We start from the raw sequence: 19,567 nt of genomic DNA on the forward strand, positions 1-19,567 counted from the left end.
CTTCAGTTTCTTAGGATATGTTCATAGAATTTATGAATCCTTGGATATTGTTCTCACCCAAGGAACCTTATTAGTTTTCATTAGGATTGCTTCTACATATTATGTAGTGTATCATTCCTGCATTCTATGTCATATCAGTTTTCTGTGTATCTCATCTTCTGTGTTGTTTCTCCAAGATATAGTATATATTTTTAAAGACTTGATAACATGCCTTCATTGACACTTCTAAAGTTTTCTCTAATACTGTTTTGAAATTCTGTAATGATTATTTCTTGCTCAATGAGAGTTTTCTTTAAATCGCTCAATAAGTCATCAATGTATCTGAAAGGTCATTTTCCATATCACTCATATCAGGTTTGGGAACACATAATTCCTTTATACATTTATATGTGTTTTTCTTTATATTTCAAGTGTAACATTTAATGTTTCAATTCACTTCCAGCATAGTTTAAGTCATAAAATTCCAATTCATTTAGCTTCTGGATATTTACACAGTGTGGTAATTTCCTAAATCAGTTGAGGGGTCAAAAACTAAATTTCAAGCCCCATGTTACTACTATTATCAAATTCTTGAAAACACATGGGGTCATCCTTTTGAAAATATGTATACATTTGTAAAAGATAATCTCAAACCTTCAATAGATCTTCATTTCCCACCTTTATCCTTTTTAACTGGATAATGCCAAGGATAAATAGACTTGACAGAATTTCTCATACAAATATCATTGAAATTCCATCCATATATATAATTACGAATAACAACAATGATACATAGAATTAAAATAATAAGTATACCAATAATACTTCCTTCACAAGGAATGTATAACAGTGGGGAACAATCCAACACAAAAATTAATTGGAAAAATTGCAAGAAATGGTAAATTACAGTATTTTTATCATTGCAGGCTGATATTACAGAACAGTTCAGTCAATGGTCATAAATCTGGTAGAATTTAAATGAAATATTAACTTACCTATTTGTGTTAGCATTCAGGTGAAGATGACCATTCTTCTTTTTCTTCTTCTTTGAAGTTCTTTCTATATCAGTGCCTGTACTCTGACAACTGTTGTACTATCTGATAAAGGTATTCTGAAACCTTTGGTTATAATCCCAGAGGTCAAATGTTCTTACACTCTTAATTAATTCCAACAACCCTTGACTAGTTACCAGTTAGACACTGACACTGACACTGGGGATGGGTAGAGGAGGGAGGGGGATCTTGGCATCTGAGGGAGGAAATGGTGCAAACAGTTCACATCCTAATTTGGTGGCATTTTACAGCAGCTGTGATTGGGTAATTGGGAATACACATTCATTTTTGACATGACAATAACAGTGCAAATATTAAGACCCAACAAAATGTTGTTCCCATTGGGTGATCAGTTTGGTTTAGGTGTCTCATGTATATATAGGAGTTTAATTAGCTACTGAATTAGCTATCAAAGTATGCAGTATTATATGGTCTCTGATAACATCAAGGTGAGATGAATATATTACATGTTACCTACTAGTATGTTAATACAGCCAACCATGCACAGTACATTTTTGGTATATAACAAAGCATATCTGTTACACCAAAGTCATGCACACTTTTTACATGTTACCTCTTCCAATAAAGAAGATGCTTTCCTTACACTTGAATGCTATGTTATGTAGATGTACTATAAGAATCAGTCACATTACATTGTTTTCAAATGAGTCCAGGTATACAATTATACAGTGTCATATCTGGGTTGTATTTCTCACTTTTGCTGCAAACATTGTAATATGTATTGCAGAAAACAAATTCCAGTATTTGAGAGATGATATGTACTATACTAGTATATCAAAGGTTGATTATAATCAATGAATGAATCTTTGGATATGAGTGTTTGTCTGTTTCTAGACTTGCTTGAACTGAATTGGTGAAAGTGGAATTGGTTCAAACTGTCTGTTAATGGCTGAATCAACTGAATAGAGACCAGCTTGAGTTAGCACTGACTGTGCAGACTTGCCATAAACATGTCATCAGATGCTTCCCTAATTGCTACTGGGTAGCTGTCTGTTCAGAACTGCTGCTGCTCACCAGATTGTTGAAACAAGAATTCCAAGGAGGAACTGACTCTATGAAAGGTGTGAGAACCTACTGTTTATTTGAGCAAGGTGGTTATCTCATATAGGACATTTTGTGGGAGAAATAATAATATTTGTGAAATAATTTGTAAATCTGTGAATGAATTTGGATGGGAATGTATATGGTTAGGTAATTTCATAATTTTTGCAATGCATGTAAACAGATAATATTGTCTTTATTTTAACCCATGTATACAATAGGTTGAAAAGTGTGACCCATTAAGGTATTAAATATGAATTTGGATTAATATGTATACTGTTGGACAAGTAAATTTAAGAAGGACTGTGGTGTAAGCTCTTACTGTGGAGTAAGCTCTTACCTTGAAAGGTTTTGTTTGATAGACTGACAGTGATTTTTTATGTTAAATTTGATAAAATGAATTTAAATATATTATATATGTGGGGTTTTATCACTTGTTTGTCAAGAACAAAGCATTGAAGAAAAAACATGATTTATATACATGTAGTTATAAGTGTGCAGTTATAACTGAAGATGGGAAAGGTGATTGTGAAAAGTAATGCTTGCCATTTCCTAACCTATCTAACAATTTTATTAGGTTATAGGAATATGCTTGAAGTATTGAGCTCTTAGATTGCAGTCTAAAGTTTCTTATATTCCATGACTATCATGACCATTAACTTCCTCATGGCTAATGGTATGACATACCTATGATGCAGCTTCCAAAACACTTTTGAGTAGTATTTCATTGTTAAAATGAACAACAATGTCATGTACTGTGTGCTCAATCACAACAATTAAGCAAAATTCTGGATGTTTTCTGTGGAAATAACATTCATTTGATTCTATACAATATTTTAAATGCATACCATTCTAAAGCTGATTTCTTCAAAACTTATGTATAAAAGAACAATAAAAAAAGAACAAGAACAAGAAATTTATTCAGTATCAGAGGTCACATGGCCAAGAGTACAAAGCATTGGATCACCCATGTGCACAAGGACAGCAGGGACAAATGTTATTCCATCTTAATGCAGTGAAAAGGTATAGCTTTTAAGATATGGCATGTTTTCGTATATAATGCACATACTAATTAATGAAATATTAGTAGACCAGCATTTGTGTATTTATTGCTTACTATATTTAAGATTCTTTTTTTTGTCAGATACCCTACAAGGCTAAATATATTTGGGTATGACATGAAGCAGCATAGTGGCACATATGTTACTGATATTGAATATCTTAAGATATTCGGTAAAAGTGCAGGTCCTGGATGTGATTTTAATTGTTTCTCTTACAATGTAGAAATCTATAAGTTGTGAAAGAATAGTGATAATGAGTAGTTTGGACTTCTTGGTATTCTTCAATAAAATATTTGTTATGCAGATCAGGAGCAGGTATGTGGAAATATATGGGATATCCAACTTATATCCAGTGCAAATCATCAACCATAGGAATGTTCAGTATTAGATGGTAGAAAAATGTCTATAAATGGGTTCGGTCATAGAAATACCAGCACGTATATATGTCTAAAGTGAAATGGTGTGTGAGCATGCGCTTATGATTAAGGCACTTAAGAAGAAGAGCGAGTGAGTGAGTATGGTTTTATGTTACTTTTAGCAATATTCCAGCAATATCACAGCGAACCCGGATCTTGGGTCTTCGGAGCCTTAACCACTAGGATACCCCACCTCGCCAGAAGAAGAAGAAATTATTTTCTCAAAGTGTCACATGCTGTGGTACAAACTGTATAGACATAGTATGATTCATTAAAAAGAGCACCCAGCCAGTTGGCCTACGAGACACTAATTACTTGATGGTACAATAAAATATAACAGTGAATAACATAGTTATAACCACGCACGCACGCACGCACGCACGCACGCACGCACGCACGCACGCACACAGTAGGTAGGTTGTGTCAAACACCGATAAATGTTACAGGTTTTTAAGCAGCTATGAAGATATATGTGACTTGCATCTGCATGCATAATGCAGCATATCCAATACAACAAAAGAAACCATTCTCTTCCCCGCCCCCGGGTTGTTTTTTTGGGTTTTTTTTTGGTGGGGGGGGGTTATTGGCATGAGTATATGAGTATATATTTAACATGCTATGCACATTCTCCCTCACCTTCAGTCTGAATGAATAGAACATAGCCGGTGTACAACCTTTCCCGTCTTTCATTCTGTGTGGGTTAGTTTTATCTCCGATATACCCTTCCCGTCTTTCATTCTGTGGGGGTTAGTTTTATATCCGATATACCCTTCCCGCCTTTCATTCTGTATGGTGTAAGTTATATATCCGATAGACCTTTCTCGTCTTTTATTCTGTGAGGTGTAAGTTATATATCCGAAAGACCCTTCCCGTCTTTCATTCTGTGTGGTGTAAGTTATATATCCGATGTACCCTTCCCGCCTTTCATTCTGTGAGGTGTAAGTTATATATCCGACTGACCCTTCCCGCTTTTCATCCTGTGCGGTGTAAGTTATATATCCGATATACCCTTCCCGTCTTTATTCTGTGCGGTGTAAGTTATATATCCTATATACCCTTCCCGCTTTTCATCCTGTGCGGTGTAAGTTATATATCCGATATACCCTTCCCGCCTTTATTCTGTGCGGTGTAAGTTATATATCCGATATACCCTTCCCGCCTTTCATTCTGTGATGTGTAAGTTATATATCCGATATACCCTTCCCGCCTTTATTCTGTGAGGTGTAAGTTATATATCCGATATACCCTTCCCGCCTTTATTCTGTGACGTTTAAGTTATATATCCGATATACCCTTCCCGCCTTTATTCTGTGAGGTGTAAGTTATATATCCGATATACCCTTCCCGCCTTTATTCTGTGAGGTGTAAGTTATATATCCGATATACCCTTCCCGCCTTTATTCTGTGAGGTGTTAGTTATATATCCGATATACCCTTCCCGCCTTTATTCTGTGAGGTGTAAGTTATATATCCGATATACCCTTCCCGCTTTTATTCTGTGAGGTGTAAGTTATATATCCGATATACCCTTCCCGCCTTTCATTCTGTGAGGTGTAAGTTATATATACGATATATACACTTCCCGGCTTTCATTCTGTGAGATGTCGTATGATAACAATCAATGACTGTTTACCAACAACATCGCACACCTGTAATACTGCACACCTGTAATACCTGTGATACATGCTCATGATATAGTCAGAATTGTACATTCGACTCTGCTTTTAGTAGAGATTACTTATCGACGTGGAAAAGGTTTGGCCTCCTTTCATTCTCTGTGATGGAAGTTATATATCCGACACATCCCCCCCCCCCCTTCCCTTTGCCTTTCAGCTTGAATGAGAATTACAATATTTTGTTTTCAACAATTTTATGTAAGGGATAGTTCATAATTGATGGGGTGTGATGCTGATCTTTATGGAGAAGCATGTGCAACGTGAATGACCCACTCCCCTTACAATTTATTTACAAAGTAAGTAACACCCCCCATGCAGCATGTAAAGTACAAAATCAATGACCGCCCTCCCCGGCCATCACTATTCCCATAATGTTTAAGCATCGTTTTGAAAATTTGTCACGTACAAAATTGCTCTCTCTCACACACACACCACTCCTAGTATTTGTGTACAAAATTGATGTCCCTTCAACCTCCCCAGAACAAAGTGGGTGACCCCCCTAAAATCATCATCATCACCCCCACACCCCCAGCCATAAATTATAAACGGTCCCAAATGTGATTTGCTTGGCTTCAGCTTTGAGCCGTACCAAATACAGTTGAACTATGCAACCAATTTAAAGTAAAGGATCATGTATAAATGCAGCAAATTCGGTCACAAACACCTGAATACGGACATTTTTTCACAGTTACATAGCTAATTACGACACAAATCAGAATTATTTCAGAACACAATGGGGTGTTTTTACTATTTCCATTAACGTGGCCGATTATATGTTATTTATTACGTGATGTAAATTACATGATGCTTGCACTATAAAACAACACAGTTAATGAAAATGAAACTTCGTACACCATGAGAGGTTTGCTTGAGTGAGAATTGCCACACGATATAAACTTTGAATAACTGACGAGTAAAAAAATTAATTAGAAACTCTTAAGGTGCTTCCAACCTATATTGGAAAATTAAATGTTAGCTACATATTTGCAGAGGAATTTGGAAATATGTAACTGATAATTTTCAGTGTCTCCTCACAAAATCATTAACTAAATCATATTCCGCGCATAGATCGCCTTAAGTTTTAGAGTTAACCGGGAGCAGTTCTGCAGTAAATAGGGTTTTACGAAATTGTGGACTGTTTATCCCAGTTCTGGTCGTATCCCAGTTCTGGTCGTATCCCAGTTCTGGTCGCTACAGTCGCGAAGGTTTGTTCGCACTGCCACTCAGATTTTTCGGGAAATAATAAAGACAAATTGACATATATGACAAATGTATATGACAGAACTCCTTCTACTTCTTTCAGAGTATCTGAATCAATTGTGTTGTCAAGTTTTAACGGTTAGATAATTTAAGAAGCGAAAGTGGGTTGTGACTGGTACGCTCAACTTCCTAGCGTAGGCACCTGATTGGATAAAAAGCCAGCAAATTGAGGTAATAAAATCATCGCCCTAAGCCGTGGATGCATCCAGGGCATAGTGGGGAGTGATCGTAACGTATACCCTGGAGATTATCGAGGATGTAAGAGAGATAAAGTGCTATTCTATTGGGACAGCTAGAGACACTTGAGAGGACAAAGAGGCACCCCATCGCCCTTTGTTCATCACTGAACCTTTTAATCCCTCGAAACAAGCACCCCACAAGATCTGCCAACACCGCAGACAAGACGTTACTGATACTGGTAGCAAGAGCGAGTGCAGCTTAATAAGGCATGTTAGCTTGCATAATACTGCTTTCTTTGTCAGGCTCTTTTGGTGATAAGAATAATGAGTTCACGTGGACGTGCAGCACATTTAATACTCGGATGATATACTCCAGTAGAAAAATCATATCTGCGGATATATATATATATTTCTGCGGATCTAAGTCGACGATATCAGATTAATGTCTATTAATATATATCGCTCATCTCCTACGTATATACGAGATATTAAGTACTACGTAGGGGATAATTTGTCCTACGTAGCAGAAAATATGCCTTCCGTCGGAGATATTAAGTCCTACATAGGAGATAGTGAGACCAAACATTTTTCACCGTGGCCCTACTACGCTTCCGTAGTACTAAACCCTAACTTGAAACTCTACATATTACTGTAAGAGACAGTTATCATGAACATAGAACCGTTCATAGAGAACCATTCTCTGTCAAGTTTGTACAGGAGGTGGTGCGCGTGTAAACGTATGAAGTAATATCCGTGACATGTTCAACACGAATGGCGTTATGGATTAGCTTCACAATATCATCTTCGACTGAATATCTTCGATATTCATTGCGCAATCAAAGGTAACAAGAGTTTTTAAAACTCCCAGCGTTGTTGAGTGAGTGACTCAACATGGATTTATGCACCATACAGGGCATTGATCAGATTCATGTTCCCAAAGGAAAGACCAGCACGAACAAACACAGGCGTTCACTACACGCGCTCTCGCTTTATACGATATACAACGACAGATGGTTGTTGTCACAACATGTACTCAGTGAGTGTTCAATACCAAAAAACATTCAGTAGTTTACAAACTAAATTAAAAAAGCAAGGTTTCTTTTTATCCACTATTATGTATCATTTAGCGTGTGTTAAGCTGTAGAAACGCTACACTTCAAAGAGTAAATAAGCACAAGAACTTCCATTTGTTTTCCGTTGTCAGATCACATAATGCCAATGTCATCGCTGGGCGTGGGACGGGAAGTGACTGAAAAGCAAATCAGCTCGGAATACTTTCTGTGTTTCAAAGACAGCTATTTAACATTAATGGCTGGTGTAAATCACATAATGCCAATGTCATCGCTGGGCGTGGGACGGGAAGTGACTGAAAAGCAAATGAGCTCGGAATAGAAGCTGTGTTTCAAAGACAGGTATTTAACATGAAAGACTAGTGTAAATTTTGCAGTGATGACTTTTTAATAACGATCGAAATGGGTTGACCAATATGAATAATCTCTCCATATATTCCTATGAGTATGAAGTCAAGTACATGTAATGCCTTGCAAATGGTATTATTGATAAACATAACTTGACAAACGTTCAGCCATTATTTGGGCTGTGGGGTAGCCAAGTGGCTAAAGCGTTCACTCGTCACGCCGAAGACTCGGGTTCGATTCCCCAAATGGTTACTATGTGTAAAGGCCATTTTAGGTGTCCCCCGCCGTGATATTGCCGGCATATTGCTAAAAGCGGGTAAAACTAAACTCACCCTCTCACTTCATTATAACCGACACCGTCCATGTATTTCATGCAGCCCCGACTATTATGCCGTCGCCCATGTCCGTGTATGAACCATACAGAGACACATATAAATTGCATGTTACAAAAATGTCAGTAAAAGCTGATATCATCTAAATGCGTTTTCATCCAAGATTAAAGTGTTACAATGCCTTTAAGGAGATATGCAAATAAACGATAAGAAGGAATCTCGTAGCATGCTGTTACTCTGTAATCAACGAGCGAGCGAGTGAGTGTGGTTTGCGCCGCTTTTTGTAACATTCCAGCAATATCTCGGGGGTGGCCTCACACATTATGCAAATATGGGAAATTGAACCCGGATCCACGAGCGAACGCTTTAACCACTAGCCAAGCAAACCGACCCTCCATGATCAACGAGGACACGTGACCAGAACATAATTTGTTAAACATCAAGCACATTCCTATGGTTGTATTCATATATGGACACAGCAGATTATTTCATATATGCTTTCATTCGGAAAGTGAAGTATGTGTATATAAAACATTTTATTTTCTAGCATTGCCATTGAAAAACATAGTTTTATTACTTCCTTTTTAAAACTGTTCATGAAGAGAGAATACAATGCAACCATTCTGAATAACACATATAAGATTCAGATTTAAGATTCACAACTCGTAATCGAGACGGGAAGCAGACTGGGACAGCCAACAATTTGGACAACAGACCATTGTTTGGGATTCAAACAGCTTAACCTAGATTTCGATATCCTTCGAATGTACATTTAGTTGAAACTGAAAGAATATACATTTATTCCGAGACAAGAACGAATGTTTACATGTGAGACCTCGGATATCCGGACACATTCGTTTTTACGTAAATCGTCCAGATACATGTAATTGAATATCCGGATATCTGGATTTTTGGTTTTTATACACCTCAAGGAAAATCCAAAATGTTTATGATCATCAAGCGTTTATTGTACATGTATAGACATTCAAAAACAGCATCACAACATAACAATCAAACCTTTACAATTATTCAGTTTTGAAAAAGTCTTTCATTGAGGACTGCTTGCACTGGGTGCCGCTCCTTTGTCGATCGTCGACTTTCCAATCACATGTCCAGATACTGGTCCAAAATGTTTGCTTATGTTATCAAAGCTTACTTTGGGATTTTGTTCTTTGTAAAGACATATCTGTTTCTTTTCCTTGGCTGTCACTGCGTAGCGCTTGCATTTCGTAGGTTGACTAGCCAGTTGGTGATCAATTGAAAGACCAACTGACTTGAATATCGACACAATGCACTTTTATTGCTTTGACTGAATAAACAACTTAACAGTTAGAACTCAATGGTTAACTCAGTGTCAGCTAGGCCTTCTAATCACCACCAATACCTTGATTATCATTAATCCGGATTAGCAGACCATGTCTCGTGTCAAAACACGTGGGACTCTCGCGCTACCCTTCACACGGTTAGCGGGGGATCAAAGCTTCGTGCGGATAGGTGAGTCAATTTTGTGTTGATTTAGCCGGTTTGTTTGTAAAATGTACCGTCCGGAAACGGAAACCGAATATCCGTTATAGACAGTCACTTTAATAAGGTAAGAGATTGTTTTTTTCTAAGAATTGGCCGGAAGGTGAGGTTTCCGGATATCTGGGGTCCGGGTAATTCAAAAGTAAGACGACACTAGTATCCATTTTGTCATTCGTTGTTGATCTGCGCGTGGAGCTGGACTTATCTGACGCCTCGCACCGATCGCCATCTCAAACTCACACCACAAAGCTGGCTTCGCCCTATCTATCCTCCTCCTCTCTACCGACACCAGCCGACTGACCACAAATCAACCCAACACACCCTGCCGGTCGCCGCACCGTGGCCCCCCGGGGCCTGGAATACACGCAAGTGTTACTTGTGCTATACTGACTATCACTGACTCAAAAAAAAAAATCCTTCGAACTGTAGCTCGCTACTATATCATACCTTTTCTTTCATTTCATTTGTATATATGCTCTCTTTCTTAAATTTGTTTGTATTATCATTTGTGTATTGTATATTTTACCCCAGCCCACTCTCCCCTCTCCCAACAATCATTAAAACACACCCTTAATCACACCCTCATTGACGGCAAACAGATAAATTGGCAATATCCACGCTGGCAGACATCTATACAAGGAGTTATATACATCGACACAAGAGAAACTGAAACAGACATCAAACACTACATCGACATCGCTAACATCATCCCCAACCAACCTAAAATCACAAACTTCAGAGCCATCAATAACAGACAACCCACCACCTACAATCCTAACACACAAACAACCTTTCTCACGTTCGACACCACCACTCTCCCAACCCACATTACATTCGGCGCCCTCACCTACAAAGTTCACCCTACACGGAAAAACCCACAACAATGTAAATACTGCTTTTCATACACACACATATCCGACGCTTGTAAACTCCCCATGCTATGCCCCAAATGCGGGTCAGACACTCATACAATAGACGAATGTCGCCAACAAAAATATTGCATTCACTGCAACACACCCGGCCACACCGCTACACAAAACACATGTCCCATTAAACAAAAACACATACTCAGGCTAAACAAACACATTAAAAACACCGACCTGACCAAATCTGCACGCCCACTACTCGCATACCACTCCCTTCTCTCAGCTACCTCATCCTCGCCCTACACTTCCTCTACCCCCAACTCATCACTCTACTCACCCCCCCCTCACCTAAACCCAACAAACACCGCCCCCCCAACCAACCACCAAACCTACACGCTCCACCAACCCACCCAAACCACACACCCCAATCCGCCAAAACCCCCATCCAAATAACCCCTCCTCCCCACACACCCATCCCAACTGCCCCACCCACACAAACACGCCCCAAAACTGCACCCCCATCCAAACCCACCAACCCACCCCCACCCCCAAACTCCTCCCCACATAAGCCACCAACCCCCTACCCACAAACAAAACACAAAATTGCCCCCGACATTATAGCTCTGCAAGAAACTAGATTATCTCCAAAAAACGCCTTCAAAATACCAGGCTACAATTTCATTCGGAAAGATAGACCTCGGCCACATAATCACCCAGGCCCCCCTGGCGGGGGGTGGGCATTTACATCGCAGAGAAGTTAAATTATACCATTTTGCAAATTCCCGTAACCAATCTAGAAGTCCTGGCTATCAACACTAAACTAAATAACAAAGAAATCACAATTATTAACGTCTACAGAAGCCCTACTATCAAAATCACCCCCCAAGATTTGGAAATACTGTCTAAATTCATAGCTCCCAACACCATTTTACTCGGAGACTTTAACGCACATCACCCACTGTGGGGCACAAGACCCCACACTGATATTAACGGTACCCGCCTCACCGACTGGCTAGACCAACATTCCCTAACTTGCCTAAATGATAATCAACCCACCCGTTACCCCCTCTCCCACCTTCAAACACCCACAGCCATAGACCTCACATTCACCACCCCCAACCTAACACAAGCTTGTATCTGGGAGGTACACACCGACACCTGGGGCAGCGACCACTGCCCCATCAAAATCACCATTACCTCACACATCCCCACCCGTGCAACCACCACTCCCCCACCCACACCCACAGAAACCAGATACAATATTAACAAAGCAGACTGGCAAAAATTCGCAACATTATGCCAACAAGTAAATACCTCAACCATCTACAGCCCCGACATAAACACATTTAGCAGCAATCTTACAAACATAATTCTAAATATCACAGACAAATGCATCCCTACTTTTCGGCCCAACCCAGCACAAAAAACAGTCCCGTGGTGGAGCCATGAAATTACAAATGCCAGAAAGGCTAGAAAAAAGGCCCTAAATCAATCAAAAAGGGACCGATCAAAATTACATTTAGCTAAACAACTACGTAACAAAACTAAACAAATTATCAAGGCAGCAAAAATCACCCATTGGAGAAATTTCTGTTCTACCCTCAGGCAATCTCATCGGAATCCTCGGACCCTGTGGAATAAATTGAAAGCCATAAAGGGCATTTCCAAAAAAACCATTTCACCTAACTTCCCGGACCAAACCACAAACAAAGACAAAGCAAATGCATTTGCTGCCCACTTCTCGGCCACAAGCAGCTCCACCAACTACCCACCCACCTTCCAAAACACTATAAAAAACCACCCCTACACCCCACAACCTCCCCACACAGACAAACCCATAAATAAAATAATCAACATACACGAACTCAAATCTGCACTCAAAAACAAACAATCAGCCTCAGCCCCAGGTCCAGATACCATCACATACACAATACTAAATAAATTACCTCCCAACATGCTTAACATCACACTTACCCTCTTCAACCATATCTGGACCACAGGAACTATCCCCAACAACTGGAAAACAGCCAGAGTGGTACCAATCCTCAAACTAGGGAAACCCAATAACGAGCCTGATTCATACCGCCCCATCTCACTTACCTCCCACCTCTGTAAAACCCTTGAAACAATTATAAACAACAGTGAGTGAGTGAGTGAGTTTTAGTTTTACGCCGCACTCAGCAATATTCCAGCTATATGGCGGCGGTCTGTAAATAATCGAGTCTGGACCAGACAATCCAGTGATCAACAGCATGAGCATCGATCTGCGCAATTGGGAACCGATGACATGTGTCAACCAAGTCAGCGAGCCTGACCACCCGATCCCGTTAGTCGCCTATTACGACAAGATAGTCGCCTTTTTATGGCAAGAACATGGGTTGCTGAAGACCTATTCTACCCCGGATCTTCACGGGTCTATAAACAACAGGCTCAAACAACAGGCTCAAACACCTTATTTTAACTAACAACTTACTTAAAGGTCACATGCAACGTAAAACACAACTTTGCAGATTCTGATACCTTTCGGTATGGACATACCGAAACAAATCGTCAAAAATGCAAATTCAAATTATAAAGTTGAAAAATAACGCGATGAAAAAAAACGCGCGAAATCGGAGTTCAAACGTTTCACTAATTTTCCCCAGACTTTTCTGGGGAAAACGGGTTTCAACAGCTGGGCTGCGCTCATAGCACGTGCGCAAGTAAATAGGTTCGCGCAGCTTGGAAGCGGGTTGTCGGGTGAATACTCGGTGAAGGCTTTGGTGTGAGCTATTTTTCTAATGTTTTGTTGATATCTCACAGGCGCGAGCTTTTTATATGTTATGACAGTAAATGAACTGTTTATATAATTTCATTTGTCTATTTCACCACACGTTCTTCTTACCGAGAAACTTTCTCAGTTCGATACTTAAAAGCAATGTCATTATTTAGAGTTGACAGAATTTCTAACTGTGATATAGATACGTCGTTGTCACAGACAAAACTCAGTGTCTTGTTTTATTGACACCTGTGTGTCTACCTGCCTGTCTGCTAATGACAATATTCAATACACAGCTGCTATCACTGACCACAAGCGATTTGAACTTAACACCAATCAGGCTATACACCATAAACAAAATGCATTGATTTATGGCCCGAGTTCGGTCTGTCACATTATGTAATTACACCGACAGGCAGGTGTGATACTTGAACACATGACATGTTATGATGTCTGTTGATTGCAAAATGTTATACACAAAAAATGAGCATGTATTTACAAAACCCAACATTTCTCTATATATACACACAATTAGCCGTGAAGGCATCTGCAAATGAACCAGCCGTTACACTTGAGTGCACACCCACCCGCTCTGACTGGGTTCGGTATCCCGGCTGCTTCGTTTCTTGGGAAGTAAACCGAAGTACATAATTTTGCACTTTCGATTTGCGATTGTACGCTTATAATTTTGTTTATATATTTTTTCGTAACCAGCAATGTATATTATATGTCATGAATAAGTGATAATTGTGTTTTAATTATGTTTGATTTTTTGGTTGCATGTGGCCTTTAAGGAGGACCAGAGCGGCTTTACTCCAAATCGACAAACTTTAGACCACATTCTACATTTAGAACAAGATGTTAAAGTAGCACAAGCACAGAAACAATACACTATGGCCATTTTTATTGACTTCAGCAAGGTATTCGACATGGTTTGGCATAAAGGCCTTCTACAAAAACTTCAAAAACATGCCATCCACGGTCGAATACTAAATTTCATCGTCTCTTTTCTAAACGAGCGACAAATAACAATCAAATTTCACAACACCATCTCGGACCCATACCCTCTAGAAAATGGACCCCCCCAGGGGAGCATATTATCCCCAACTTTATTCAACTTTATGATTAATGACATTTTTCCTAATAAATTGCCTGAAATCACTACAGCCAAATTCGCAGACGATATTTCATTTTGGACCTCCTCAACCTCAGTTAAACAAGCATCACTCAAAATTCAAAAAATGCTAAATTCCATTCAAAACTGGGCCCAAAATTGGGGGTTCCTCATCAACGTTAAAAAAACCGTGGGCATATTATTCAAAACTCAGCATATGCAAAATTATACCCCCAAACTACACTTAAACAACCAGGAAATTGAATTAAAAAAACAAGCAAAATTTCTAGGAGTAACCTTCGACCACCACATGACATGGACACCCCACATTAATAACTTGGTCAATTCATGTCAAAAAGATCTTAACCTAATGCGAGCCATCAGCGGCACAAACTGGGGTGCCGACAAACATACCCTCATTAATATATATAAAACTCTCATATTATCGAGATTGGACTACGCCGCACCGGTTCTCCATAACCTCCCCTCCCATAACCTTCAAAAACTTAATTCTATCCAATATAAAGCCCTTAAACTAGCCCTTGGCGCGGTACCTCTCTGAACACACTACTTCTCCTCACAGGCACCTCTTCAATCACACAAAGAATTAACCAAACCACACTCACTTACTGGGATGGGGCCCAACACAACCCCATATCTAAATTAATCACAAACAAATATAAAAAACATCAAAAAATCTACACTTAAAAAAATTCAAATCAAACCCACTCAAAGCATCATGCTTACCCACCTATACAGTCTGTTACATGCACATCAACTAAACACCATACAACACACACCTCCCATTACAAACTACATTAGTAGTGTGCAACGTCTCCCTGGGATCATTTTCAAGATGGCGGCACATCCGGTCCCCATGGGCGCCGCCATCTTGGATCAAGATGGCGACCCACGGTGACCGGATGTGCCGCCATCAGGGGAGATCACTCGTGTTCCGGTTCCGGTGCTTCCGGTTCCGGTGGGTGCGCACGCATCGCGATGACGTCACGACCGGTTCCGGTGGGTGCGCGCGCATGACGATGACGTCACCTCCGGGCCAAGATGGCGGACGCGTTTCAAGATGGCGACCCATCCGGTGGGATCGCGTGAGATCTCGCGGGATCTCGTGGAGTCTCGCGGGATCTCGCGAGCGTAGACGCGTTTCAAGATGGCGGAACGGACGAGCGGCGGACGGGACGGGACGGGACGGAGAGGGAAGGGAAGGAGAGGAAAGGAGAGGGAAGGAGAGGGAAGGAGGGAGAGAGAGGGGGTGAGGCGGACACGATGGCGTGGCTGGACAAGTGTGTGTGTGTGTGGGTGGTTAAAACACATTGGATGGAGCATTCTTTCGAGCCAGGTGGGTGGCCCTGAAAAGGGCCGTTGGTATGGGTGGGTGAGAGATCACCGAGGTATCTATGGTGGTGATGGTGGTGCACTGGAGGCAGTGCTGCTGGAATCGTCCATGGGTTCGACAAACTCCAAGATGCGTTGAAGTAGAGAGTACATGGTGTCTATGCGATCTTGAACGAGGAGGACCTTGTCATGGAGTAGAGCCAGTAAATGTTGGCTTTCACGTTTACTCACTTTCTTTGGCGGTTCACTTGGCTGGTAGGTGGGAGGAGCCGGACGTTTCTGGCCCTTGTTAGAGCAGTTCATACTCTTATGGCCCTCTTCACCACAGTGACGGCAGGGATGTGGACAGGCGTAACTGAGATGACCTTCGTTTTTTCCACAGTTGTAGCAGGTGTTGTTATCGTGCTTGTTGTTGTCCTTGGTCTTCTTGGGACATACGTAATAGCGATGACCTTGAGCACCACACTCGGTACAGGTCACCTTGGGACAGTGTAGATAACTGTGGTCATCTGTTTCGCACAGGCGGCAACGGAAGGAGGCGGAGGCGGGAGACGTCTGCATGCTTCCAGTTTCAGTGAGCAACTGATGAGGAGTGCTGGAAAACCTTGAATTTATATAGCTGGGGGTTGATGACGTCACTTTGACGCATCTGGTTCGCACCGGTTGCATCCGGTTCGCACCACTCTCCTCCTGACTCAACAGGCTAGTGTGACGTCATGGGGTATGACATCATTCCTATAAATAACACATGAGCTCATGGTGCGCACTGGCACGACCTATTGTGACGTCATAGGGTGACGTGATGTATATAAACCAGGCTCAGCGTGGGTCTTACCAGTTCTCACCATGTCGTCACCACGAATGAACGAAGATGAACTTGAAGAGGAGCCTGTGCCCTACGAGTTGGAGCGGACGACTCAAAAAAAACAACCAAGAAATTCCGGACTGGTACCCAGCGCTACCACCTGAAGTTCAACCCTGTTTGGCTGCAGCGTCAACAGCCTGAAGACCTTCCCGTCGTTCTCAGAGAACAGTTTGATGCCGTGTTAGCAGATTTGAGAGACGATGTGGGTGGCCAGGATGGTGATCGCGTGGGATTGGCCCTGGAACACCCCGCCCTGGATACAGACATTCGAATCACGTTTCGGCGGATGGGTGACCTCCAGGGGGGAACACATCATGGGCGAAGTGGAAAAAGTACAACAAAGCAACCACGACTTACATATCGATGACACCATGGACATTTTCTTACTGCATGTAGAGGATCCTGATCGTATCGGTGAGGGACACGGCCGGGCAACACACCTCGTTGGCTTAAACGCTTTCCTGGAAAAGAAACAATGCATCGTTCAAATCAAGAATGAGGATCAGCTCTGCTTTGCCCGTGCCCTGGTCGTGGCCAGTCACCACGCACACCAACCCGATCCTGTGACCAAAGAATGGAAGACGGAATGGCGATACATACGTAACGAAAAAAGACCAGCGCAACTGAAGGCTGCCAAGGGTTTATTTCGCCAACTCAAGATCCCCGAAGGGCCTTGTACAGGGCGTGCCACGTGGGAGTTGTTCAGTCAACGTTTGACCCCTTACTATCAGCTCAAAGTCTACTCCCAAGAGGTGATGAATCGCCTCCTGTACAAGAGTGAAGTGCCTCAACCCACCAAGATCCTTCACCTGTATCACCACCATCACCATTACGATGTCATTACCTCCATGCCTGCTTTCACAGGTTATCCCTACTATTGTGAAACGTGTGACCAAGGATACGCCCACGCTGAAGATCATCGCTGCACCCGAGAATTTCGATGCCACTGGTGCCAATGTCTTGGATACTGTGGCGACGTGGTCAGTGAAGGGCTCTCCTGTCTCCAATGTGGCGGATGGTTCCGAAACCAGACCTGCTTTGAACGCCATCGGACGGCCTCCGCCAAGCATCCCAGTACCTGCTCCACCATCCACACCTGTCACCGTTGCTATGCCAAAGTCAACGTGAGGAAAATTCAGGGCATGGCCAACCACCAGTGTGGCACGAATTGGGACTGTAAGATCTGCAAAGAACCCTTGAAACCCAACCACCAGTGTTACATGTCCGTCATCGAACCACCGAAACTAAATGAAGACGGTGAAAAAAATGGATGAAGACAAAGAACGACAACAACGTCAGTTCATCTTCTATGACTTTGAATGTACTCAAGATCAAGGAACTCATGTTCCCAACTTGTGCGTGGTGCATCTAGGATGCGGAAAATGTATTTCCCGAGGCTTCGGATCAGTTGTGTGACAAGTGCCCCTGGCGTAAGGAAGGAGAAGGGCCTAGCCGCATCAAAGTGTTTCGGGGATCGACGACCTTGAAGGACATGGGCGACTGGCTGATGCATCTGGCGGAAAAGAAAGAGAAGCAGAAGAAGAAACGTAAGGCATCCCAGCAGCAGTCGTCAGGCCGTGCCTCCAAACAACCCAAACTGGTATCACCAGAATCCGATGATGATGATGTAGAAGAACAAGATGACGACAAAGAACAAGACGACGAAGACGACATTTCTCCTACCCTCGATGATGACGACGTCTTGGTCATTGCTCACAACTACCGTGGGTATGATGGACACTTGCTCCAACAGTACTTCCATCAACATCTCGTGAAAGCACCCCAGGTCACACTACGTGGGAATCACATCTTGCAGATGACCATGGGACGCCTGGTTTTCAAGGATTCCCTCAACTTCCTCACGATGGCTCTGAAGCAGTTTCCAAAAACGTTTGCCTTGACGGAACTCAAGAAAGGCTACTTCCCTCACTTCTTCAACACCGAAGCTCACCAAGGCTATGTGGGTCCTTATCCTCCCGTGTCTACTTACGATCCTGACAGCATGTTTCCTGCCGAACGTAAAGCTTTCTTGGCCTGGTACGATGCACGGGTGGCTGAAGGGACTGTCTTTGATCTGGATGAAGAATTGTTAACTTACTGTCAGAGTGATGTGGACATTTTGCGTCGAGGCTGTGCTGCATTCCGCAACATATTCATCCAACAGAACAACGTGGACCCTTTCTATGAAGCAGTGACGCTACCCATGGCTTGCATGCTCACCTTCCGAAAACAGTTTTTTGGAACCCCGCACCATCGCCATCCTACCTACTCAAGGTTATCGCCCCCAGCGTCGCTACTCGCTTCAGTGTCTCCACTGGCTCAACTGGGTCATGCATCAACACCCTGGGGTTCACATCCAACATGCTCGGAATGGTGGAGAAGTAGGCTTTGACTGTGCTGACGGAAGTCGTTACATGGCAGATGGCTACGACGCCAAGACACGCACCGTGTACGAATACTTGGGCTGTTTCTGGCATGGATGTACTCGCTGTTACAAGACGGACCGATGTGAACGCCATACTAGCTTGGGTACCACCCCTTGGGAACGATACCATCATACCATGTACCGACTGGGTGTGTTACGCCAACATCCCGACATCGGCCAAGTGGTGACCCTCTGGGAATGTGATTTTCTGAAACAACAGAAAGACA

Source organism: Haliotis rubra, unplaced genomic scaffold, assembly GCF_003918875.1.
Source record: "Haliotis rubra isolate DU_JTF1 unplaced genomic scaffold, ASM391887v1 Scf476, whole genome shotgun sequence".
NCBI classification, from domain to species: domain Eukaryota; kingdom Metazoa; phylum Mollusca; class Gastropoda; order Lepetellida; family Haliotidae; genus Haliotis; species Haliotis rubra.